The 25,355-nt window shown below is 47.7% G+C and overlaps 2 protein-coding genes and 1 pseudogene across 3 annotated transcripts in view; 2 read left to right on the forward strand and 1 right to left on the reverse strand.

The window, feature by feature from the left end:
• The window catches only part of FAM167A (family with sequence similarity 167 member A), a 29,447-nt gene extending 23,242 nt beyond the window's left edge, over positions 1 to 6,205 (reverse strand). The window contains exon 1 of the mRNA XM_038396323.2: positions 5,725 to 6,205. The gene's annotated coding sequence lies outside the window, so the exon portion shown is untranslated. The remainder of the gene's footprint in view (positions 1 to 5,724) is intronic.
• The window catches only part of BLK (BLK proto-oncogene, Src family tyrosine kinase), a 150,456-nt gene that overhangs the window by 49,267 nt on the left and 75,834 nt on the right, over positions 1 to 25,355 (forward strand). The window lies entirely within an intron of this gene.
• Positions 15,531 to 19,108, forward strand: LOC122459170 (annotated as a pseudogene).

Below are 25,355 nucleotides of genomic sequence, written 5' to 3' on the forward strand. Positions count from 1 at the left end.
AGAGCGGGTGGATAAATAATAGTCCTTGCAGAATGGACGTTAGAGACTGAAAAGACCTATTAGGTCATCTGTCCATCCCCAGGGCTCTGAGGAGGATTGCTCTCCCTGCATTACATTAGAGCATGTGAATGTCTGCTCTATTACTGTATCATTTGCCACATGTCCCTGCCACACAGATCCATTTCCATAATGTCCTTCAATAGCCTGGAACAATCTTCAGTCTCAAGAATCAAGGAAAAAAACCGTGTTCAAGACTAGTCTCTCTCTGTGGGCCTGATCCAAAGTCTGTCAATGTGATTGGGAGTTTTCCCATTGACTTCAGTATGTGTGGGATCGGGGATAGGTGTGTAGGGAATACGATATAAATATATGCAGCGGTACAGCTTAAAGGACTGATTGGATTGAGTTTCACATGGCGGCATTACTCATGGATAGCGAAGCCATGAATGCATTATGCAGGTCACTGTGGAGCAAACCTTTATACTGTAGGACCACTATCCATCATCATGTATTCCTCCGACACACTCTCAGGCTATGTCTACACTTACAGTGGAACGTAGAGTCCAGACACTGCATGCCCCCCGTAGCATGGGTATAAATAGCAGTGTATATGGTGAGGCACTGCCTAGGTGAGTCCAGACACACCAGAACCTTAGGGTATGTAACCGGCATGGCTCCCTACACCCCCAAGCAGAGCCTTCTCTGCCTACATTGCTATTTTTAGCAGTATGGTGTCCTGCTGCCTCCCTGCTGCCAGAGCCTTTCCCCGCTGCCTCCCCCCCTCCCCCCCGCCCACCAGAGCCTTTCACCGCCATGCATAACTACACAATGCAGTGTGGACTCAGCCTGCATTTCACTGCAGCGTGTAGCTACACGTACCCTACACACCGCTGCCAGTGTAGACAAGGCTACAGACACACACTTACGCAGACCGGCTGATTCTGAACCCGTTTTGTTACGGAACAAATATGTTGAAGAAAAAACTCTTTGGGAATGTTTTAGAGAATTTTACGTTTTTTACTGGGACCAGTTCTTGAACCTGTACTGGCAGAGTGCCCAGAGGGCATCCCCGCTGAGGTGCAGACAGGCATAGCTCCCCCATGAGTGCAACTGCACAGGGCAGAGAGGGAGGTATCCAAGGCCTCACATCTGAGTGAAAATAACTTTTCTGAACCCCAAATACCACGATTTTAGAGTCTGTCTGTTTCCCCAAAAGTCTGTGATCATACTTCTTGCCCCTTGCCCTTTGTCTGTTTAGTCTGTCAGCTCTTCATCTCAGGACCGTTTCTTATGATGTGTTTGTACAGCGCCTAGCGCCATGGGGTCCCAACCTGGATTTGAACCTGGAGGTATGATTGTAATACCACTAGTGCCACCACTAATACAATGACAAATAAACACATCCGCTGGCTGCCGATGCTACCTGGAACAGCAGTGAAATAGTTAACACTGAGTTATCACCAGCGTTCCCACCATTGTTCTTTCTTCATGGTAATAAAACCTGATCGTGCAGTCGCATGTTCCAGCACCAGCCATTGGCTGCATATGGGTTGCTCTGGACTCCTCCCAGCTCATAAACATATTGTCTTTCCTATGGTAGCCCTGGCAGCTGAGGGAGCCCATTCCCACCCTAGGCTCCCATTGAATTGCATCCTTTACATTCCAGTCGCAAGCAAATGAGGTCAATGGAAAGACTCCCACTGATTTCAACAGGTTTTGGATCAGGCCCTCAGTCTGGTTCCCAGACTCTGCGAGGTGAGTAGGAAGAGCTGAGCTTTTTTCACCTCCTGGTACCTGTAATTAGGTGATGCGTCCTGGCCCTTTCCTTTGTTGCTTCTCTCAAATAATGATCAGGAAGATCCAGAGAGGGGAGACGTGGGGAACGGCTGACCTATCGATCGCTGCTTTGCAGGGGAAATGAAACCAATTCACCAGACTACAGAAAAAGGACAAAACTGTGATGAAAAGGGATTCAGAGAAAAGGGAGGGGACCGGCCCTATCAAACACACCCGGCCAGCAGCACGGAGAGAATTCAGTGCAACCGACCTAGCATTGCCTTGTGAATTTCCTTGTGCATCTCCTCATCTTTCTTCCGGGGGAAGGCTGTTCCCCCAGAGAGGCCCTAAAGATTACAAACTAGGATTTTCCCGAACATTTCTCTGAGCATACAGTATACCCAGGCTTCCCGAATCAGTGCTAGGCCTGACCCTGAGCAACCGTGGCTCCCCCTGGCCTCACACTCTGCGGGGATCAATGAAGGTTTTGTTCCCCACATTTTACAGGACTTTTTCCTGGCTAATTTCAAATCTCAGTGGTCAGTATCAGGGCTCAACTGTATAAACACAGAGGTAGGCAGGGTCCCCACAAGCAAAGACGCTATTTCCCCGCTGCCCCTTGTCAACCTCAAATAATTTCCCACACTTCCCAAGTGTGCATAGCCCGAGTTGGGGGTGGGGGGGAATCCTGGCCCCACTGAAGTTTTTCAATTGATTTCAATGGAACCCAGATTTCTCCCAAAGCGTTTAATTCTGACTTCTTCCTCGGAGGCCAGTTTCCAGCTTTTTGCATACTGTATGAGCCCATCCTCAGCCAACTGCAACTGGTCCTCACCTCCTGTTATGCACAAAACAGCCAGGATCTGACCAGTAGCCTTGTGGGAAAGAGCAGCAGAGTTCTGTAACTGCCCTGATTAGACCTTAAGGCTGAATTTTCAGAAGCACTCAGGCAACAGAATAAACAGCCATACAGCCCAGGGAGCCCAGCCCGTTGGGTGCAGATCCCTTCTGAAAACACAGGCACTGCTGGATGCCAGGCACTTTGTGAAGCCGGCTCTTGTGTAGCTGCCTCAATAGGAGCTGAGCTCTACTGAAAATCTGGCTCCAGGGTGAGTGCAGAGCACTTGGAAGCCTGGCCCTGAGCTCTTTTTAACATGCTGGTCCCAAGGGCTTGGTTGTGGCCTTGGCCACAGCCTTGCACCATCAGTGGGGGCTCCCAGTAGGACTCTCAACCTACCACCCCAAAGAAGGGAGAGTAGTTAGCCATTGGAACCGCTTGCCCAGGGACGTGGCCAACTGCGGTCGTGACATGGGGATTGGATGGCGTTCTCGGAGATAGGCCCCAGCAAGGCAACGCATTTGGGGCTTGGTTCAGGAATTACCGGGTGGAATCCTCTAGGAGGTGCATCTAGGATGATCACAACGGGCCCCTCTGGCCTTGAAATCTAGGAAGCTGTGAATCCATCCTGGAGTGCTTCAATGCAAAGGGGCAGTGTCGACATGAGCCCTGCTCTGCACTGCTCCCCCCACCCCACCCGCTTTAGGATGGTTTGTGCCCTGGCAGTGCCAGGAGGGAGCAGCCCCTGCTCCACAAAGGGCAAGAATGGTGATCCTCACCTGAGGACACAAATGGGGTGAGGGCAGGCTCCTTGTGCCCAGCTGCACATAGGTCAGACACAGCCTGGTGCCGAAGGTCCCAAGGGTACCTGGGCTTGTGCCTTTCCCTGCCTCTCCGCAGGCTGCTGCCCTTCACTCCAGAACCAGCTGCCTTTCACTGGGGCTGTATGAACAGAGGCAACAAAGTGCTTAGGGATCCTTCGGCAGGACAGTTGGCCTGTGTAAATGTAAAGCGTTCTGTCTCCTTCTGGGATGAATGAAAAATATGTCTCTCCCTGGGAGCCGTGGGGAGTGAGTTAACTCTTTACATACAGGAGGGAATTTAGCCTGGGGAAGGGTTTCTTGTAGAAGCTCTTTACTCCTTTCAGGGCTTGATCCTGTGACCTGCTGAACACCCTGCACATCCATTGAAGATTCCAGGAGTGGAGGCAGCTCATGGCAGCTCCCCGCAGCTTGTCATATTGGGCTCCAAGTTCCTTTTAAAACAGTCCAGGTACAGGGGGGGTCGGTATCCATTGTCTGCCATAGCTATTGTTGCAGACTCTCCGTCTCATCCAGTTCCGTGCCTTAGTATGTGATCCATACAAACACACGGCTGATTCATTTCTTTACCAGGCATTCACCAGAATTGTCAATTGATCCATGATTGTTTAAAGATGAATTAACAGCTAACTGCCCCTGAAAGATTCCAGGTCTGCTAACTACAACAGGGTCAGGCTCCTCTTTCCTGGACTCAGTTTCTCTGCTATGTTTTAAAAACTCTGGTGGCTGAGAGTTTATTATGAGCAGAACGCAGATACGAAATGGGTTTATAATGACCAAGGACAAGAGGTAACATTTAAATGTGCATTAGCAGGCAGTCCTGCTTTAGCAGAGAGATGAGAAATGTTAACTCTTCCAACACTATCCAACACCACATTTTAAAACTATGGCATTTAAAGAAACAAATCATTGGACTCTACTTACAGCAGAATCTCCCTAATTTCTATTGACAACTGGGAGCTCCACTGAACTTTGTAAATTAGCAAATCCCTGAGCAAACAAAGCAAAGATAATCCATCACCAGGTGGACCAGGGTTTATCTACTGGACAGGAGCAGTTTAGTTGTATTCATGTTAATAATGTTGTAATCACAGTTGTATATTTCATAAGGGCAGGAAAGTCTTAATAATAAGAGTGCTTGCTGCTCTGGAATCTTTATTGAGAAGTAGTTAGAGATCCCCTTAGTAATTTACGTGTGTATCAATTATATGGCGTGTGAACTGGCAGTGTTCTGCTGTGCTATGATTAAAGAAACCCAAAGCCCGTGGAAAAGGCTTTGCAGGAGTTCTGGATTTTTTCCCAATGTTAAAACAGACTGTATGGGCCATATCCTCAGCTGATGTAAATCAGTAGAGTTCTGGTGGAGATGATTGCTCTGACTGAGGATCTAGCACCGTGTCTGACTCAAAGATGGAATAACAATAACTAAACCTGAAAACACCATCCCCCAGTGCAGCCCATCATGCCTCCACCTAGCACCCCAACATTCACTTGCACAGTGTCGGGGCTTTGAGCAGCAGATGATTTTCCCTTACATGGCCCAGACTCTGCTCAGTTCCACCGGTGTCAGTCTAGGAATTTTCTATTGACTTTGGTCAAGTTACCACCCACCCACATCCCGTTTACAGCCATGTAACTGAGAAGGGAATCTGTTCCTGTACAGGCTAGCTGGGAGTCTAACTGAATGTCCTTGATGGGGTTTTTTTGAGGGGAGGAGTGGGGGATGCAGCAGCCACTTTGGGCCAAATTCTGCTCTGATCTAAACCCTGCCACAAGCTCATTCAAATCAACAGCACTGACCAGGATGTAGTCCCTGAATGGATTTTGGCAAGCCATAAAAAGTGTGCATTCCCAGGGACATAAGTTGTAGGGCGACCACATGTCCCAAATTTATAGGGACAGTCCCGATATTTAGGGCTTTTTCTTATATAGGCTCCTATTACCCCCCACCCTCTGTCCCTATTTTTCACATTTGCTGTCTGGTCACCCTAGTTAGATGCCCCACTGGAGCACATGAGCACACATGATAATGCCCTTTCCTGGACTATGCTGGGGTTAGCATGGACAGCTCCCACCAATGGGATCTCCACTCGACCTCCACCCAGTTCCCAGGCTCGCATACCACTGTCTTACCATTGCCCATATTACCAGGGACAAAAAAGACCCGTTAGGCCATCTCATCAATCCTCCTGCTAGTGCCTCTTTTACTGATGCTTTGCTCCATCGTCTGGGTGACACTACGGTTTACTACGGCCCACGTTAGGAAGCAAATAAAGGAATCGAACTTACCGGGGGCTGAGTCACAATTACTATGCCAGAGACATACTGTCTTGCTCTGTCGCTCCTTCTGCCTCTGGTTTGCAACTTGGGGTTTGCAAAGCTCAGTCAGTGGTGCCATCAGGTTTCTGTCTCGCTCTTGTCTCTGTCTTGCTGCTGAAATTTCTGTGTGTGTGTGTGTGTGTGTGTGTTTTAAGGGATTTTTTTGTCGGTGGTTGCGTCAGGCCTGTTGCCTGGATACAGGCGAGCTATTCCAGTTGGAGCTTTTCAGTCCGGATTTTCTGTCGCCCTCCCATTCACACCACTGAGCCCTGGACCCTACCTCCCACCAAGTAATAACCCCTGAAGAGACCTGAAAGGGAGCAGGAGCTGGGCTGGGTCCTAAACACCCCCAGGTTCAGCTCGCTGGGGTAAGGAGCAAAGGAGGGCTGGGCACATGAGAAGTGAAGTCAGTGCAGCTGACAAAGCATCTGGGTTGATGGCACTTATCCTTGTTGTTGGGGATGGCAAGCCAAGATGTCTGAGATGTAATAAACCAGATGCCTGAGATGTAATTAAACCCAACAGGAGGCCGGAGTATTTCAGAATGTGGCAATGGCTCTTGTATGAAGACTCCCTGGCATGAAGCAATTCGGGAGCCACCCCAGGGTATTCTTATTTAGGACAATTACCAGCTGTGGTTTGAAGAGAACAGCTTTTGCTTATTGGTTCCCCGATTATGCTGCTTGCACGGCGACTACAGAGCAGTCATGGGGGGGCCTATGGGAGGAGCTTTGAAAGCCCTTTGTTCAGATCCAGATCCTGAGAGCTACTGAGCACCTCCTGAGTGGGGCTGAGCTCTCAACGACTAGGTAGGGAGGTAGAGAGGTATGTGGGTGAAAACATGTTTCTGTTATCAGACTTATGACACCATCTGGCCCTGTCTACACTAGCCAATGAAACAGTGTTATGTGCTTTTCTAGCAACACCCCACCTTTGTGTTTAAACATTTCTTATTGGAAAGGTGCTAAGATTGTTTCAAATCTCAGGGCTGGTCTACAATGGAAGCTTACATTGGCACAGCTACATCTCTTCAGGGTGTGAAAAATCCACCCACCTGGGAGACATCGCTATGCCGATCCCTGTGTAGACAGTGATAGGTTGACAGAAGAACTCTTACCGCCTCTCAGGGAGGTGGATTAACGATGCTGACGGGAGACCCCCACCCATCATTGTAGAGAGCGTCTACACTGAAGGGCTACAATGGTGCAGCCGCAGCCCTGCCATCGTAGTGTTTTACATGTACCCATAGCCTCAGAGCCTGAAAGAGAACCTGGATGGCCAGAAGCTATCTCAGCCCGGATTCACCAAAGCCCTATGCCTTGGGATGGATTTAAACACTGGGCTTATGTGAGTAAAGAGCAGTGGCTGCCAGGTATCAGGTTGACTTTAATCCCTTTCTAGCAATGTTAAAGTTTAACCCTTTGGAGACTGAGGTTCAGTATTTACCTACACTTATAAAGCACTTTTTGTCTTAGCATCTAAGTGCTGTGTCTGACTTTAAAACACACTATGGCATGCAGTGTTGTGGTAGCCGTGTTGGCCCCAGGATATTAGAGAGACAAGGCGGGTGAGGTCAAACCTTGTATTGGAACAACTTCTGTTGGGGAGAGAGACCAGCTTTCGCGTGTGAGTGCTGTGTCAGCTCAAAAGTTCGTTTATATCACCAATAAAAGATATTACCTCCCCTGCCTTGTCTCTTTAAAACACCTTGAGCATTCAGCTTTTGTTTGTCTGGCAGTTTGGAAGTTGCTAGTGCTCTGAAGGGTTAAACCCTTTCATTCCCCTTCCCCACTTTCACATACTGCTCTTAAGCTTTTGTGAGAGAAATGCATGACCTCCCCCTTTGTATAGGTCAGGGGAGAAAATGTCTCCCGCTCTAGGTTTCTTTGCCTTCCCCTCTCTGCTGCACACCAGGGCCATTCACATGGCATACATACATCAGCAAGAATTCATCTCCTTCTCCCACAGGACAGCCCCCTATTTAAAAGGAGAATCTCCTGTAGCTGTTAGCAGAGAAGGGCTTATGACACACAGCTGAGCAGTGTTGATACCAATCAAGAAAAAGCTGTGGCATCTAACACACCAGCCAGTTCTTTACAATCGATGGATTACGACTGGGATTTTTAAAGGAACTGAAGGGAGTGGGGAGCCTCCTTTGAAAATCACAGCTTAAGGGTGGGATTGTCAAAAAGCATCTAGGCGATTTACAGAATGTCTCCTTGTTCTGTATTTTTACAGTGCCTCGCACAAGGGGGTCCTGCTTCATGGCTGGGGCACTCCCACGATAATAATAAATAACAATAATGGTCATAATAATATGTGCCTGACAAATCATACACCATAAATGTCCAAGGCATAGATGAAGCTAACAGCTCGCAAACAGCCCACGGGGCAGAAATATTTTCACATAAAGCGATTGTCAGTCCAGATAACAAACACATTTGAAAAAAATCAAAGTTCATTTGTGGATAATTCACAAATAAGTGGGGGTGGGAGAGCAAAACTTGTCAAGTTAATTATTTGCGGCACGTCGTTTGCCCTGCCTTACCACTTGAGAAATTCTGATTCCATCCAGCAGAGGGCAGTGTTGCAAATTCACCAACCAGTCCAGTCCAGTGTTAAAGTTGGCTCCTCCCCAAGGGGTGTGTCTGATTTGAGTTTAATGTTCTAGTGATTTAAGACTTCATACAGGTTTATGAGGTCACCTGACCCCCCTGAAATGAACTGCAGCCATGTTTCTACATATAGTCGGGTGCCAGGAGGGAGGGGATTAGATTATTATTGATATTAACTAATGCAAAAAAAATCACATAATTTGGATGTAGCTTTGAAAACATTCAGTGTGGATGCATAAAAAATATATGATCTGGAGTTTGTGTTTGAAAATAAACCTGCATGTTTCTCCCATACCTTTCCCACCCCACCGCTCAGTAATCAGATCACTTATTTGACCCGATCTGCTTGGCTGTCCAGAAACCTATTAGATTTCTTAGCCTCTGGCTCCTGTGCATTGCCAATGGCGGGAGTCATCTTCCAGCAATGTCCCTGTCAATGCATCATTGCCTAGTACTTATCAAGGGCTTTCTCAAGCCAGCACACTGAAAACTTGGTTGCTAGGTCCATCGTACTGTACTGGCTTATTGTGGGTTTGCCAATCCACGTGAAGTGAGCCGGAGTTGTGGAGAGTTGCTGTCTGCCGTTTTTCAGACCAGGTGCTCTGGATCAATCGGTTGCGTGCAACCCAGGTTGGCTGCACATAGGGTGCCAGCAGGTGTATGCCACCTGCACCGTGAAGGTGGAGATTTTCAGAGCTGTGTAGGAGATTTAAAGGCCACGGCTCTAGGCACCTGTGAAAATCTCAGTCTTAAATTACTGGCGAGAAATTTCTTGAGAGGAAGAGAAGGGCTTTTTTGCTGCTCTTCATCAGGAGGGTGTTTTGATGTCTGCTGTGGAGAGGAAGGATGGTCCAGTGGTTTTAATTGCTGTTCTAGGACTCCTGAGACATGGTTTCACTGCCCTGGTTGGCTGCAGGTTCCCCATTTGACAAAGCAAAGTCTCTCTGTTTGCCACCTGTAAAACAGAGAGAGCAGCACTTCCCTCCCTCAGCGGCGCGGTGTAAGGTTAAATTCATCAAGTACTCTGGTAAGGGAGCTGTCGTCCTCCATTTTTTATTAACATCTTTGCACGCCTGTGGTGCTTCCTGCCTGAGGATCTCAAAACATTTTGCAAACACAAATGAATTTAGTCTCCCAACGTTGCTGTGAGATAGTGAACAACTCCGCTTGACAGATGGGGAAACTGAGGCATGGAGGGATTTAAGTGATTGACCCAGCATCACACAGCAAGTAAGTATCTGAACCAAGATTAGACCCCAGGGTGAAATCCTGCCCCATTGGCAAAATTCCTATTGACTTCCATTAGGCTGGGATTTCAACCCAGGTCTTCTAATGCCATTATGCTCTTTGTTAATACGGCCGTTATTATTGTATATTGTTGTGTAGAGAGCATTGTAAGTGTCCCGAGCGTTTTACAGATGCATAAAATATGAAGAGATGTGATGCCCACCCGAAAGTCTAACTTGGGCAGATCTGATACATGGGGTGAAGGTTCAAAGGTGGGTGCTTGCAAGCACGCCTGCTAGCAACAGATCCTCGCTGGCAGGCTTCAGGGAAAAATACCCTTCAAGAAGGGATTGGAAGGGAATGGTGAGTGCTTGGTATACTTAATAATAATAATAATAACATCTAGGCCTTGTAGAGCACTTTATATCTGTAGATCTCAATGCACTTTATGAAGGAGGTCAGTACCATTATCCTCCTTTAACAGTTGGGTAAACTGAGGCAAAAGCCAGGAAGGGATTTGCCCAAGATTACCTAGCAAACCAGGGAATTGAACCCAACTCTCCAGAAGCCCAGCCACTAGGCCACATTGGCTCCCCTCCCCAGGTTGCTCCAACATTGCATTCAACAAGGCATCAGGGTCAGAGTGGGAAAGGAAGACAACCCTTTCCAACTGTACAAGGAGGGTTGTAATGAGCAAGTATAGGTGAAGGTGGAGCAAAATGAGAGTGAGGTGGGGAGATAGAGTCATGCAAAGCAAGGCCAGCTCTTTCTATCGTGCATGGCTTTGTTTACACTAAAGTTGCTCTGAACCCAGGTGAATTGGATGCTGGTTAATTCAATTTAGCTAACACCTTTGTAGTCATTAGTCTGGACTTTCACCAAGTTCTCCCAGGTTTTTGGCTTCCCAAACACGTGACCTGGACTAAACAATTGGTGGGGGGGGGGCTGGGCCATACTCACAAATGTGTTAGCTAAGTCAGTTGACAATAATTAACTTAAGCTAAAAATTGGGTGACCAGATGTCCCGATTTTATAGGGACAGTCCCGATTTTGGGGGCTTTTTCTTATATAGGCATCTATTACCCCCCATCCCCATCCCGATTTTTTACACTTGCTGTCTGGGCACCCTAGCTAAAAACCATGCCCTATAACTAACACTATACTATACTTTACTATAGTAAAAATGTGCGCTGTAGCCCGAAGAGTTTTTATGTTAGTGATCATAGCCTGTGGAACAGCATGGTTATAGTCTCTGTGCCTCAGTTTCCCCCCTGTGAACGGAGGCTGACAATTCTTTGCTTCACAGGGCCGCTGCGAGGATAAATTTAGTACTGTTTGTAAAGTGCTTTGAGATCCTCTGATCAGGTCTAAAATTTAATCATTCCTACTCTTCCATGCGGCTGTTGCCCTTCGACGCAACATTATAAAACAATAATTACAAAATGCATGTTTAGGCCCCAGTCCCGCACTGAGTTCCAGACAGGTGGGCCCAGGAGGAAGACCTGCAAGTTACATAAGAAAAGCACCAAGACCCCTGCACATTTGAATGGCATGTAGCTAAGTTTAAACATTAACAAGAAATTCTGTTCTAACCAGCAAATAAATGACTCACTTACTTGCACAGTAAAATCAATACACACACAAACAAAGGCTGAAGAACTGTGTTACCACAATAATGGAGCCTGCGCTGACCCCCCTGTTCATAGTCTATTCATATTTGTGTTACTGATTTCAACTCAGCACATTCAAAGTTGCCAGGAATACACAGCATGACCGAGAGCCTGTTCCAAAGCCCATTCAAAGTCACCAGTAGGATTGCCATTGTCTTCAATAGGCTTGGGACCAGGCCCTACATCAGTAACTAAATCACTTTAGTACAAAAAAGAACCATTGATGGCCCAGTCTTGATGCTTATTTATCCATCTGTCATTGCTTTTATGGAGCACTTGCCCTACAGAATACATCTCAGAGCAATGTACTGTGTGCCAAATGATGTCTAGTCCTCTGTGAATGTGCAAAAGGAGGAGTGGGCTGGGTGTATGTGACATCTGCACTCCCCTCCTGGCATGTAGATACACACATAGGCCAGGTCTATGCTAAAAAATTAGGTTGATCCATCTGTGTCGCTCAGGGGTGTGAAAAATTCACATGTGTAGGTAAGCCGACCTAACCCCTGTAGATAGCCCTAAGGTGACAGAAGAATTCTTCTGCTAACCTATCTACCACCTCTGGGGAGAACCTCTCACCAACTTCTGTTGGTGAGAGAGACAAGCTTTCGAACTACACAAAGGGCTTGGCTACACTTGCGAGTTACAGCTCAATAAAAGAGCCCCGGGCGCACTAGCTCACTACCTGTCCACACTGGCAAGGCATGTAGAGCGCTCGGACTCTGCAACTGGTCTGCTCCTGGTACTCCACCTCGGCGTCCCCCTGGAGCGTCATGGTGCCAGTGTGAATGAGGTGTTGCATTTCTGCGCTCTGATCACCCTCCGGAAACGTCCCATAATCCCCTTAAGTCAAGTGGCCACTCTTGTCGTTTTTGAATTGCTGCAGGAATGCGGATGTGCGCTTTGAAAGCTCCGTTTCTGACAGCTGGCTGCTTATCTGCTCCGAGACAAAGCAACCATTAGTGTGGAATGCTGTGTGTGTGAGAGAGAGGTGGGGGCGGGAGGGGGGTGCGCTGCTGTCTGAATTTACAAGACAGCATGCTGACATGCTCTCAGCCCCACAAAAACCCACTCAGCCCAGACTGGATTGAGCCCTTATTTGCTAGTGCAGTCTGCTATTCAGGGGCTCACGCTAACTCACCGGTGGAGCGTCATGTTTCGCTAGCCTGCTAAATGACTTCATTACCAAATCATATCTCCAAATACCCGGGGGCATTCACTGACATTTTAAAGTAATAAGAGTGCAACACATCCAGTCCATTCTCCAGCAGAATGAAGCAGGAAGTATTATAAATGCCAGCTAGATGGGGAAATAATTATAGAATGATAGAATCACAGAAGGGTAGGACTGGAAGGGACCTTGAGAAGTCATCTAGTCAAGTCCCCTGCACCCAAGGCAGGACTACATAATAACTAGACCATTCTTGACAGGTGTTTGTCTCACCTGTTCTTAAAATTCTCCTCAACCTCCCTAGGCAATTTGTTCCATTGCTTAGCCAGTGTCCAATGACAGTTAAGTTTACATTATATACTTTGTAAATTTGCTGTAAATCTGTAGCTAATGCACACAGTAGTTGTAATTATGTCACTCACAGGTGTGAAAAATACACACCCCTAAGCAACACAACTTTAACCTCCTGTGTAGACAGTGCTATGTTGGCGGGATTAGGAGCGCCAGAACCTTGGTAGAATTGTGGGGGGCATGAGGACCCACCCCTTTCTGTGGCCCAGCCCCCTGCTCCTCCTCTTCCCCTCAAGGCCCCACCCCTTGCCAGGCTTGAAGCTGGAGTCAGGCAATGGTAAGAGCTGCCCAGGGAACCCGATGAAATTCACTCCTATGCAAAGGCCCTGCACAAGGCCTATGTGCCTCTTAAGTCCAAATTTAAGGGGTAAGAGGAATCACTGGCCTGGGTTCAAGTCCCTGTTCTACTACAGACTCCCTTGAAGAAGTCACCCTGTCTTTCTATGCCTTGGCTCCCCATCTGCAAGATGGAGATGAGAGCACTGTCCTACTACCTCACAGGGGTGTTGTGTGAATAAATCCATTACAGATTGTGAGATGCTATGGTAATGGGATAAGAACACCTGTAAGATGCATCCAACAAAGTGGGTATTCACCGATGAAAGCTTTTGCTCCAATACGTCTGTTAGTCTATAAGGTGCCACAGGACTCTTTGCCACTTTTACAGATCCAGCTAACACGGCTACCCCTCTGATTCTGTACAGGAGTGACTTTCATATAGAACAGCAATGGATCTATTTCAGTGGATTCACTGGCTTCTAGATAAGGTTGAATTTCAAATTCCAGGGTGTCAGCACTGTTCCAGTTGTTCATAGCTCTTCCAAACAAATACCTTTTGGGGTGAAATTCTCCGTGCTTTGTCTCAGTCCCAAGGTGAATTGCTCTGGGAAGTTTGAGCAAACTCAGTTCAGCTATTGTTGAGTTATTCCAGTGTGTGGGTGGTGGAAAATCCTCTAGAGCACGTTCTGATTAGGGATTTTAACTCAAGAATGGCCGAACCTAGTAAGTTTGGGTGAAACTGTGACTTGGGCTGCACACCCATCCAGGGGCATGAGAGGAAGTAAGACTCCCTGATACTGCTGAGTGAGCTACCTGGATCTTGGATCTGGCAAGTGGCATGTGGGTGATTCATACCCATGACTTCTCCCCCAGAGCAAGTGGACGGGAAGTAGGTGGAGCCAAGGCTCCCCATCTCTGGTGTACCGCCTAGTGAGGCACTGCGCACTCTGAGCAAGGAGGAAGCAAGGAAGGAGAGGTGCCTGTGGCATACAGCCACCGTGCACCCCACAAGGAGTTGCAGGATCAAAGCGTGTGAAGTGCTGTAAGATCCTGGAATGTGACGTGTGAAACATTGTTGCTAGTCAACCAGAAAACATGGCAGTAGGCGGAAGCAAATCTGTAGCTAATGCAGATAGTAGTTGTCACACAGCCAGCTAAGGAAATATATATATATATATATATATGTCACCTGGCTGTGTCACCTCCCAGTAGCTGAGCGACTGTACGATACAGCCGAGGCGCTTGTGGAAATGGAATCCCTGACAGAGGCCGTAAAGGCTCTGCCATCCCCAGAGATGCTGGAGGGTGTGAGCTTCTAGCAGGAGTCCTACGAAAGCAAAGATACACACTGCTAACTATAATTCCCTGGGAACAAATCAGGTGAGGGAGATGTGCAATTTCATTCATTCTAAATACAGAGCATCCAGTGGTGAGCTGTAAAGGCATATGAAGGTGATGTGTCACCTCTCAAACACTCGGAAACCTCAGGGGCCTGCCCATGTCCCCACTGGAGTCAGGGGGACTTTTGCTGTTGGGAGCCCTTAGAGAGCTTTGTGGGTTGGATGCAGGATTGCTACAAGGGCCCCCAGCAGTGTAAAAGGAAGAGCCGGTTCAGAGATGAACGCAGAGAGGTTCCACCCCAAAGCCAACGGAGGCAGACCAGGGACAGTTCTCCACTGTCCCCCATCCTTGTGCTGTCACTGACCCCTGCACAAAACGAATGCAAAGCGGGTGACCGGGTTGCTTTTCATACCCCCTTGGCGCTGGAGTGACTGCAGGAGGAGCAAGGCAGTGGAGAACCAGGATTCACTGCTCTTCTCGGGAGCAATGTACTAAGTTCTGAGGGACAGCATGGCCTATGTGGCAATAGTGAGCAGGAGGGGGTAGTGTGAACTGTACTCATTTCTTTACCTTACAGGCTGGCTAGCTGCCTGGTGCTTTAAAAGGCTGAATTAGGGGATCTGTGAATGTTCTGGTTGGGAGTAGGAACTGGTAGTAGCCAAGTATTTCTTGGGTGCCACCTTGTGTAGTTACAAAGAATGTACAAAGTCCTGGGTCTCTGACCACAGAAGGAACCAACTTACCAGCCCCCATAAACCCATTTAGTCAACTCCAGACTCAAAAGCTCTCTCTAGCTTTTTCCAGAGTCACGCAGAGTGTGTCTACACTGCAATAAAACACCTGTGGTTGGTCTGTGTCCATGGACACGAGCTCACAGGGATCAGCCTGTGGGGCTATTAAACTGCAGTGAAGCTGTCTGGGCTCCCTCGTGGGGTCCTAGAGCCTGGGCTCCAGCCTGAGCCCGGATGTCTACACTGCAGTTGTACAGCTCTGCAGCCTGGGTCCCGGATACCCTCATCAGCTGATGTGGCCAGCCACTGCAGTGTAGACACAGGGCAGGTCTACACTACAAATGCCGCATTGGCACAACTTCATCAATGCAACTGCACCGATGCAGCTCTTTGATGAAGATGCTCTAAGCTGACGAGAGAGAACTTTCCCATCGGTTTAGGCAATAGCTATATCGGCAGGAGACACGCTCCCTCTCTCTACACGAGGAGTTAAGGTTGGCATAACTGCGTTGCTCAGTGGGGTGGATTTTTCACACCCCCTGAGTGACGTAGTTATACCAAAGTAAGTGTGTAGTGTAGACCGGCCAAGCTCTTTATGGTAACAGGCTCCTGCTTGGCTTTTTCATACCTCTTTTCCGCTGCTTCTCTCTGGTTTTGTGTGTCATGTCAGCGTGTGGGTTCGCTCTCGCTCCCACGCCCAAAACATGACTGTACTCAGCCCAAAAGCTCCTGGGACAGTTCACACACACACCTTTTGTTTTAGGTGGGGCTTATGTTTGCAGGTATGTTAACTGAAGGGTGAATTCTCACCTCCAAACCTCAATGGGGTTTTAATCCAGCCCATAAAAACACCCCCTCACTTCAGGTTCTTTCATCATCCAGAGGAGGTCTGGAAATGGTGACACTCAGTAGCCCCTATAGAAATAACTTTTCAACTGTCCAGATGTCTTCACATTACCAACCCAAGATGGTGGCGCCCAGGTGATTTGCAATGTCACTGTGGCTCCACTATGGGGAGCATGATGTGGGTAGCAAGGGACCGGGGAGGCCAGGTGGGAGCTGGCAGCTGGGCAAGCTGCAGAAGCTGTGGCTGATGGTGCAGGAGTTCGTGCAGGTGGCAGGGAGCCACCCTCCTCCCCCCTTAGGGGACGGGGCAGAAAGAGCCACCGCGAGCTGAGGAAGGAAAAGTGCCGGCTCAAGTGGAACTGCCACCACTGCCTGCCCCACCAGGAGCTGGGCAAGGCCGGGGCTAGCCAGGATGAGTTGCTGGAGGGCCCGGATAGGGGCCCAGGGAGATGTCCCTATTCTGCTGCAGTTCTGGCCTCGTCACTCCCTGGAGACCAGCACCGGCAGATCCCCGAGGAGAAAGCTAAGTGGCTCTTCCAGCAGGGACCCAGCGCCTCTGCACAGAAACAGGCCTTGCTGGTGGCCAGTGTGGAGAAGGGGATCTGGCAGCTGGAGCAATGTCTGGGGCTCCGCAAGCACAGGAAGGGGGGCATCTCCTCGGTGCTGCAGAGCTTTACTTAGGATGGGATGGGCTATGTGCTGGGGGCCTGAGACCACCCTCTCCAGCCTCTATGAGGAGAGCAGCAAGGAGGATCTAGATCCAAAGAGGAAAAGAGGAAAAGGATGCAGATGAAGGGCACCTAGATCTGAATGAGGGGAAGATGATAAGGAGGATATAGATATGGAGTCAGTAGATGCTGATAGGAGGGCGAGATAGACGGGGAGGAGGAAGATGAGGAGAGGGAGTTAGACAGGGTTGAAGAGATGAGGATATAAGACACTTTAGAAACATCAGAGGAGGCAGATGTGGAAAGGAACTGGGAGCATGAGAAGAAAGGAAGCAGAAATCTTTCCATGTCCCCAGAGGTTGGTGGCACATATAAACCCAACAAAGCCAAGACCTCCAGAGAGGAGACGAGTCTTTGCCATAGGGCTACGAAGTATGTTCCCCCTCCAGTGAGAATAGCTGGATGAAAAAAAAGAAGAAGGAAGAACTGGGAAGACTAAGAAAACAGTGAAAGGTCTAATTAGCAGGTTGAGTGAACCAAATTTGGCCTCCATAAGTGGACAGTTGGAAGAGATATACATGAGTAACAGCAGCAAGGACAGGAATAAATGCTAACAGATGTTCTTACGAATGCTTGTGTTACTAGTCATGATGGCTGCTAGCTAGATGGATGATGGAGTGTGTCATTTGGGACAGCGTTCTTCACCATCCCATGGGAAATGAGGCTGGTGCTCACTTTTTGAAAGCTGTAGTGAGGAAATTTGATGAATTCTATCAAAGTGATGCTGAAAGGAAAGAGCAGGATAACCTGTTTGCCCTGATTGGCCATCTGTATAAGTTTCACATAGTGCATTTGCTGCTGATCTCTAATATTGTGAAGATGCTCGTTAGCAGTTTTACTGAACAGGACTTTGAACTGATTCAGCTCCTCTTGAAAAACATGAGTTTTTCTTTGAGAAAAAACAATGCTTTGGCCCTGAAGGAGCTGGCCCAGAACAAAGCACATGCTGTGGGGAAGAAATTTCAGGACCAGTCTAGGGTTCACTTTATACTACTATGCTGGCACTAAAAAACAATGATATGCTGAAAATCTCAGGTTACAACTCTGAACCAGTTGAGAAGCTGGGCAAGCTGCAGAGAACACGGATCCACCAGAGTGGTTCTGGAAGAGAAACTCAACTTTGGGTGTCATTGGAATCTCCCCTCAGTGCTGACTGGGTTGGCCACTGGTGGATAGTAGGATCATCCTAGAGTGGAGTACCAATGACTGGTAGTACCAACAGCAAGACTCAGCCCTGTAGGAAAGATGAGTTCAAAGATACTGGAGCTTGCTCATAAGCAGAGAATGAACACGGACATCAGGAGAAATATTTTTTGTGTCTTGATGAGTAGTGTGGACTTGTTGCATGCATTTGAAAAACTTTTGAAACTTGGACTTAAAGATCAGCAAGAGAGAGAGAGATGGTTCATGGTCTCATAGACTGCTGCCTACAGGAGATGACATATAACCCCTTTTATGCGTATTAGGCTAACAAGTCTTGTTAATATGATAGAAGATTTCAGACGACATTCCAGTTCAATACATGGGACAAAATCCAAGATTTGGGAAACCTGTTGGCTACCAATTTCTTTAACCTGGTTTCTCTGTTGGCCCACTTGCTAAAGACAAAATCACTCTCCCTATCGGTCTTCAAGGTCTTGGGTGCCAACACACCAAGCACAATTGTAGTTGAATTCAGTGAACTAGATAAATCCAAAGTCCACTTCTTGCAGCAAGTGTTATATATGCTATTAATAAAAACAGACTAGGAAGAGTTTACGATCATTTTTGGAAGGTTAACTGGTAACCCAAAATTAGGAATGTAGTGTGAAGGTTTGAAGCTTTTCCTTTCCCACTTTTTCCTGAAGAATGTAAAGCATACAAAAGCACTGAAAAAGCCATCTTATTAAAAGAAAGAATTGAACTAATGAGAAGGATCCTGCAAGACAAAGAATACAGATTAAAACTAGAGTGTTAGTCTTCAAATAAACTTTCATTGAAAATTAAGGACTTTATGAACGCACAAAAGCTGACCTTGACAATATTTTTCACAGACCAAAGACTTGAGATGCTTAGCAGGACTGTAATACTGCAAAGGACCCCTTGTTTTGGGATTATGTAGCATTGTATACACCCAAAACATGGTTACAAGTTTGGGAGAAAATAGAAACATAGAAAAATAGAACATGGAAGTAGGAAAAAAGTACAGATCTTTATACATTGTTGTTCATTGTTTTAAAAAGTATTGTCTTCCGCATCGACCTCCACTCTGTATACCTCATGTTGCCAATTATCATCAGGGAAGATAGCTGAGTTTCCTTTAAAGTTTAGTTAATTCCACTTACCAGTCAGCAAGCGGTAGATTTCAGCAACCCCAAGCTTCTAGCCTTCTTAATTCCTGCAAGCTCCTGGGTTAAGACTGAGGTTGATACTCAGAGTTGTTCACTGTTTTACAGGTATTATTTTAAATAAAACACAATTGTGTTTCTATGCTTACTCTGACCTATAATAGTCTAAGATTTTAACTGGAAAGCTTTTTAATAGCACGAGCATATTGTTAGTTGTCAAACAGGCCACTAGATGGTGCAGTCACTGGTAAGGTTTGTAACTATTCCCCATTTTTAAATAAAATTCAGTTTATTGACTCAGAAAAAAAGCCCAACTGAAAATAATTGTATTCCCTCCCAATTTTCTTTGAGGCTTGTCTCTGCCGTTTCCTTTTATCTGCGAGAGAAGGGCCCCTTTCAAACAGCCCCTGAGGAAAGCCTATTGTTTCCGTGGAATTTGCTGGCTGAGCCAGACACTGCCCATTCTGTTCAAATGGGGGCAGGGGGAGAAGGGCTCATTGCTGTCACAACTTTCCAAGCCTCAGCGCCTACAGTTACAGTCTCAGTTTTGGGGGGGGCAGCCATGCTGAAATCCTATCCCCCTGATATTGCCTGAGAAGGTCCTTATGGATAACTTGGGGTTTAGTCCTGGGAGCCAACTGTATCCTGTACATCACTTTGGTTAGTTGAGTCCCTGCTGAGCAGCGTCCCTCCCAAGGTATATACAACGTAGGGGTCCTTCCCTCCTTCTCCTAGGACTGTGAAACCAGACCAGGTTCCCTCTTTTAAATGTTTACTCACATGACTCTATGTTATAGAGCAGGGATGGCCAATCTGCAGCTCCTGAGACACATGCAGCTCTTTTACAGTTAAAGTGCGGCTTGCAGAGCTCCCCCATGTTCTCCACCTACCAGACTTGGGGGGGGAGCTCTGGGCTTCTGCCCTGTGGCAGGGTGGTGGGACTGGGGGCGTCTACGACTGGTGCCTGCTGAGAGTGGGGGGGGCTCCACAATTTAACGGCCCATCCCCCCAACAGCTTGAATCACATCCCTTCTGGCACACCCCCCTTTATCCTCAGCAGCCCCTTCCTGCAGCTCCCAGGTGTTAGTGTAACACTGACAGACAGCGGGTGGGATCGAACCGGGGACCTCTGGAGCTTAGTGCATGAGTCTCTACCGCATGAGCTAAAAGCCAACTGGCTGCTAGCTAGGGCTGTAGAGAGGACTCATTTAACTCTCTCTAAGTGGTCTTGGTGCCGCTTAGAGTGATCAGACAGCAAGTGTGAAAAATCAGGATGGGGGTAGGGGGTAAAAGGAGCTTATATTAAAAAAAAGACCCAAAAATCGGGACTGTCCCTATAAAATCGGAACATCTGGTCACCCTAGTGCCACTAGCTGGGCCAGAACACCACCCCCAGGAAGTGTGTGGGTTACATTAGCACTGCATAGAGAGGCAGCCACAAACAGCTGGGAGCTGCAGAGAGGGGCCGCTGCTTTAGCTCTGCCTGGAGAGACAGCAGCAAAAACAGCGACTCTCCCTGCAGCTCCCAACTGTTTGCCGTTGTCTCTCCCCATAGCAGCAGCTCCCAACTTGCCCGCTCCAGCAGCTGCCATGCAGGGAGGGGGCCCTGTAGCACCATGTGGCTGAGTGGGGTCAGCAAACCCTGCAAAAAATCTGCAGGGGGTGGGGGGGTATATGACTCCGTGTGTCCCCCCCACACACATATGTTGCTTCTGGCTTCTGCCCAGAGGGGAGGGGGGTCTTGGAGCTTCAGTCCCAGGAGGCATGCCTGCAGAGGCTTGGGGGTCCAACAGAAGCAGGGCTGAAGTCTTGGCAGGTGCGCCCTGGCTCTCAAATGTCAGAAGATTGTCATATGCAGCTTGGAGGGTTAGTACATTTGGCTACCCTTGAGTCTCTGCATTGTACCAGAGGCTATCCTCACATTTTCCCTAGCAAAACACTGAACTTTTTCCAGTTTTCATGGAAGGGTTTCTCCATAGTCCATGTGCCTCTGTCCCTCTTCAGGAACTCCATACGAGAGGCTTGCTGGGGTCCTTAGCTAGTGCCCAAACATGAGGCATGCGGGGGTATATTTTGTACTCGGAAAGGCACCTCTTTTTGGAACCATTCACATATCTTTGGGTTCAGTTTCAAAGTGGCCACCTTTAGTTTACCACCGACCATTTGTACATTTTTTTAATTCCTGCTCAAATGGTTTAGCAAATGCACCAGGATATCATCTCAGTGTAACAGCCAGGCTGAGAGGGGCATTGCATATCACACCCTCTCCATTCGTCTCTCAAATGTGGCTGGTGCATTGCACAAGCCAAAAGACATCTCTTAAACTGCCCCAAGCCCGGTCCTGCTGTGAAAGCAGGTTTTTTACTTCCACTCGCCAATACCCACTTTTAAGATCCAGTGTGGAAAACCAGATTAAACCTATTACAGCATCCAGGGTATCATCTATTTGTGGCAATGGACAATAATCATTTAGGTGCCTTCATTTAATGTTCTATAGTTCCCACTGAACCTGGTGCTGCCATCCTCTTCTTGGCCAGAGCTCTGGGTGAGAATCAAGGGCTGGTTGAGGGCTGAGTTATGCCTTCCGGATACATTTCCTCAATGGCTGACAGTGCCTCTTCCCTGTTTGCTACTGGCAACTGGTGAGGTGGCTGTTAAATGGGTTGGCTTCCGCCAGTATCAGTCGATTGCTGGACCAGTGCAATACAGCCTATGACTCTGTTAAGTCAGGAAAACAATTCCTGATTGCTAACCAGAAAGCGTCTCAGTCTGGTCTGCTGTTCCCCATTTAAGCGGACAGCATTGCACCGGAAGAAGACCAATAGAAACTCTGGGAGTTCACCTTCCCTCCCACTCAACCTTTCCTCTTCTAGTTTTCTTCTACACTGGTATTTAACTGATCCGCTAATTCACATTTTGCAAGGGCAGCCCCCCCCCCCTTTTTTTTTTAACTATTCTCTGCTTGTCAGAAAGGTTCTGCAAATAAACAGCAATCAGGTCTCATTTCAGATCCACAAGAGCACTAGCAACTAAGATTTCCCTGAGTGCCTGAGTTTCGGACTAGTTTCAACCACTCCCTAGGTGTCCCTTGCTGGAAAGCCACCACAGCATGTAGCTGTTATAATGGTTTCTATCCGCAGGGGCAGGACAACTTCCTCACTGCAAACCAATTGCCTACAAACCATTCCTCTTGCTTGGGCCATGTTTTTAAAGGGAATTTCCACAGACTGAATTTGTCAGACATTTTTCCTGACATTGATTACACAGTTGTTCGCCCTAATGAAATCCAAGCCAATTATTAGTTCATCTGCTGTTTCAACCACCCAGATGTCTTGCACACATTTCAGAGGTGCAAACTTGAAACTCAGTTGTCCCCAGTCTTTGGACAGGTGCCCTTCCCCTAGTCACTGTCTGCATTTGAGACCAGTTAGGTGGCTCAGTTTTGGATTCACTATTCCCTAGCCTTTTTAGCATGTACAATCTAATAACTGTCATGTTTGAGCCATGTCAAACAACTCAGATCCTGATACACACTCAATAGACAGACTCCCATTACTGTTGTGGAACCACTCAGATCTAAACAAAACTGTGGGACTGAAACATGTACCTCCAAATGTTTCCCCCTCAACTTGGGGTCCCCCCCCATTTTCTGAACTGGGAGAGAGGCTTTCACTAGGCGCTTGCAACAGTCGCTCTTGGTCTGCCTTACATTTATAACAATCATCCTTTTTGTTGCCAATTTTTTCACAGTACCAGCAGAAAAGGAACTGGGTGTTATAGTGGATCACACATCAGCAATGTAACACTGTTGCAAAAAAACCCACAAACATCATTCTAAGATGTATTTGCAGGAGTGTTGTAAACAAAACACAAAACGTAATTCTTCCACTCTACTCAGCACTGATAAGGCCTCAACTGGAGTATGACGTCCAGTTCTGGTCACCACACTTCTGAAAAGATGTGGACAAACTGGAGAAAGTCCAGAGAAGAGCGACGAAAATGATTAAAGGTCTAGAAAACATGACCTATGAGGGAGGATTGAAAAAATTGGGTTTGTTTAGTGTGGAGAACAGAAGGCTAAGGGGGGACTTAATCTTCAAGTACATAAAAGGTTGTTATAAAAAGGAGGGTGATAAATTGTTCTCCTTATTTACTGAAAACAGAACAAGAAGTAATGGGCTTAAATTGCAGTAAGGGAGATTTAGATTTAGACATTAGGAAAAACTTGCTAACTGTAAAGGTAGTTAAGCACTGGAACAAATTACGTAGGGAAGTTGTGGAATTTCCATCACTGGAGGTTTTGGGAATAGATTAGACAAACACCTGTCAGGGATGGTCTAGATAATACACAGTCCTGCCTCAGTGCAGGTGACTGGACTAGATGAGCTATAGAGGTCCCTTCCAGTACTACATTTCTATGATTTAATTGAACTGTTTCCTTTAATTTTGGCATTATTGCCAATTTCCCTTGTTTTGCAAACCAAATGTATCATTTGTGCCCATCATTCAGTACAGTCCCGGGCCAGATTCAAATCCCTTCTTTCATCACACATACTGAACACGGAGCTGTACTTACAGGACTCCTGGTAATCAGCCTCCACCTTCCTCACTCGCAGCTGCTTCCTCTTCTGGTGCACTGCTGCAAGAAAAGATTCAAGTTCTACACCCACAGCAATGGCAGGAGTTCTCCTGTCAGCGTACGTAACCCCTCTCCCGTTGCTGTAGGTAGTGTCTTCCTGTAAGCGCTACAGAAGGGCAGCGGTGCCACTGTAATGTTTTAAGTGTAGACATACCCTGAGCTGGCTATGATTTTGAACTGAGACAAAGGGAGTTTTTCTCTCAGTGCTTTTATATTATTTGAGTTGGGACAGCCCGACCTTTCCCCGCTGGGCCCCTAGAAAATTGTTGTAAGTGTCCCATCTTACCCAAGTCCTCTGGCTCTCTCTCAGTTCCTTATCCAGATGGCTGCTTTCCACTGTGGGCAGGGACCCTTTGATTTCCTTCTGTAGCTGAGTTTTAGCTCAGGGGTGGCCAGCCTGAGCTTGAGAAGGAGCCAGAATTTACCAATGTACGTTGCCAAGAGTCACAGTAATACGTCAGCAGCCCCCCATCAGCTCCCCCACCCCACTCCAAGAGCCTCCCGTCCAGCAGCCCCGCCAATCAGCACCTGCCCCTCCCTCCCTGCAACTCCCGATCAGCTGTTTTGTGGCATGCAGAAGGCGAGGGCATGGCACAAGGAGCATGGGGAGGAGCGAGGGTACGGCAGGCTCAGCGGAGGGGGCAGAAAGAGGTGGGGAGGGGGCAGGGCCTGTGGCAGAGCCAGGGGTTGAGCCGTGAGCACCGCCCAGCACATTGGAAAGTTGGCGCCTGGAGCTCCAGCCCAGAGTCGGTGCCTATCCAAGGAGCCACATATTAACTTCTGAAGAGCCGCATTGGGCTCCAGAGCCACAGGTTGGCCATCCCTGTTTTAGCTTCATAAGTCCTTGCTGCATCTTGTTGCAGCTGGCAAGTTCCAAATTGGCTAAAATTTGCTTGATCTGCATTATTTGGTGGAAAAACCTCTGGTGTATGGCAATCTGATTGCTGGTGACCTCATCAGTCCATTTACCATTCCAGTCTAGATGTGCTGCTTTGGGATTTCTCAGTCTTTCTGGGCACTTTGTAGTTGTTGCTCCAACAGGGATCTCATCTCAGTCTGGAAGTCCCTGAGGCCTTTCTGGGAAACCTCCAGCTCTTGTTCTAGGTTTGGCTTAAATCCTTTTGCAGTCTCCAGCTCCTGCTTTAAAGCCTGCTGGCTACTTTGGGTTTCTTAAGGCACCTCCATTGTTTGTTCCATCTTGGTCCCAAAAGAATCCCCATTCACATGCCCTCTCCTTGGAAACTAAATCCCACAGCAAGCATCAGTGATACCCTTATTTGACCCAAGTGGCTAGTCAGCATTTGTGTCTGTGTGGGTATCCCAGTTGGGGGTAGAAATTGGTCGGAGCCAGGTATTTCTTTCATACAGTCTTGTTTCATTTGCAAAGTCCTGTGTCTCTGAACACAGAAGGAACCAAGAACAAAAAGGAGCAGTTTCTGAGCTGACCAGCCACTCAAATCCTTTTAGCCAACAACAGACCCAAAAGCTCTCTAGCTTTTTCTTCCAGGGTCAGCCACACTGTGATTACAGGCTCCTGCTTGGCTTTGCTTACCTTTTTTCAGGCAGGTCTACGTTTAAAACCAGTGGCGCCGGAACACTTTTAATAGTGGGGGAGATGCGCCCCATCCTTATTCTTGTCCGCGTCCCCTGTCGCCCCCTAGAGCTGGGGCCAGGACCAG

This window comes from Dermochelys coriacea, chromosome 3 (genome assembly GCF_009764565.3).
Source record: "Dermochelys coriacea isolate rDerCor1 chromosome 3, rDerCor1.pri.v4, whole genome shotgun sequence".
NCBI lineage: Eukaryota > Metazoa > Chordata > Testudines > Dermochelyidae > Dermochelys > Dermochelys coriacea.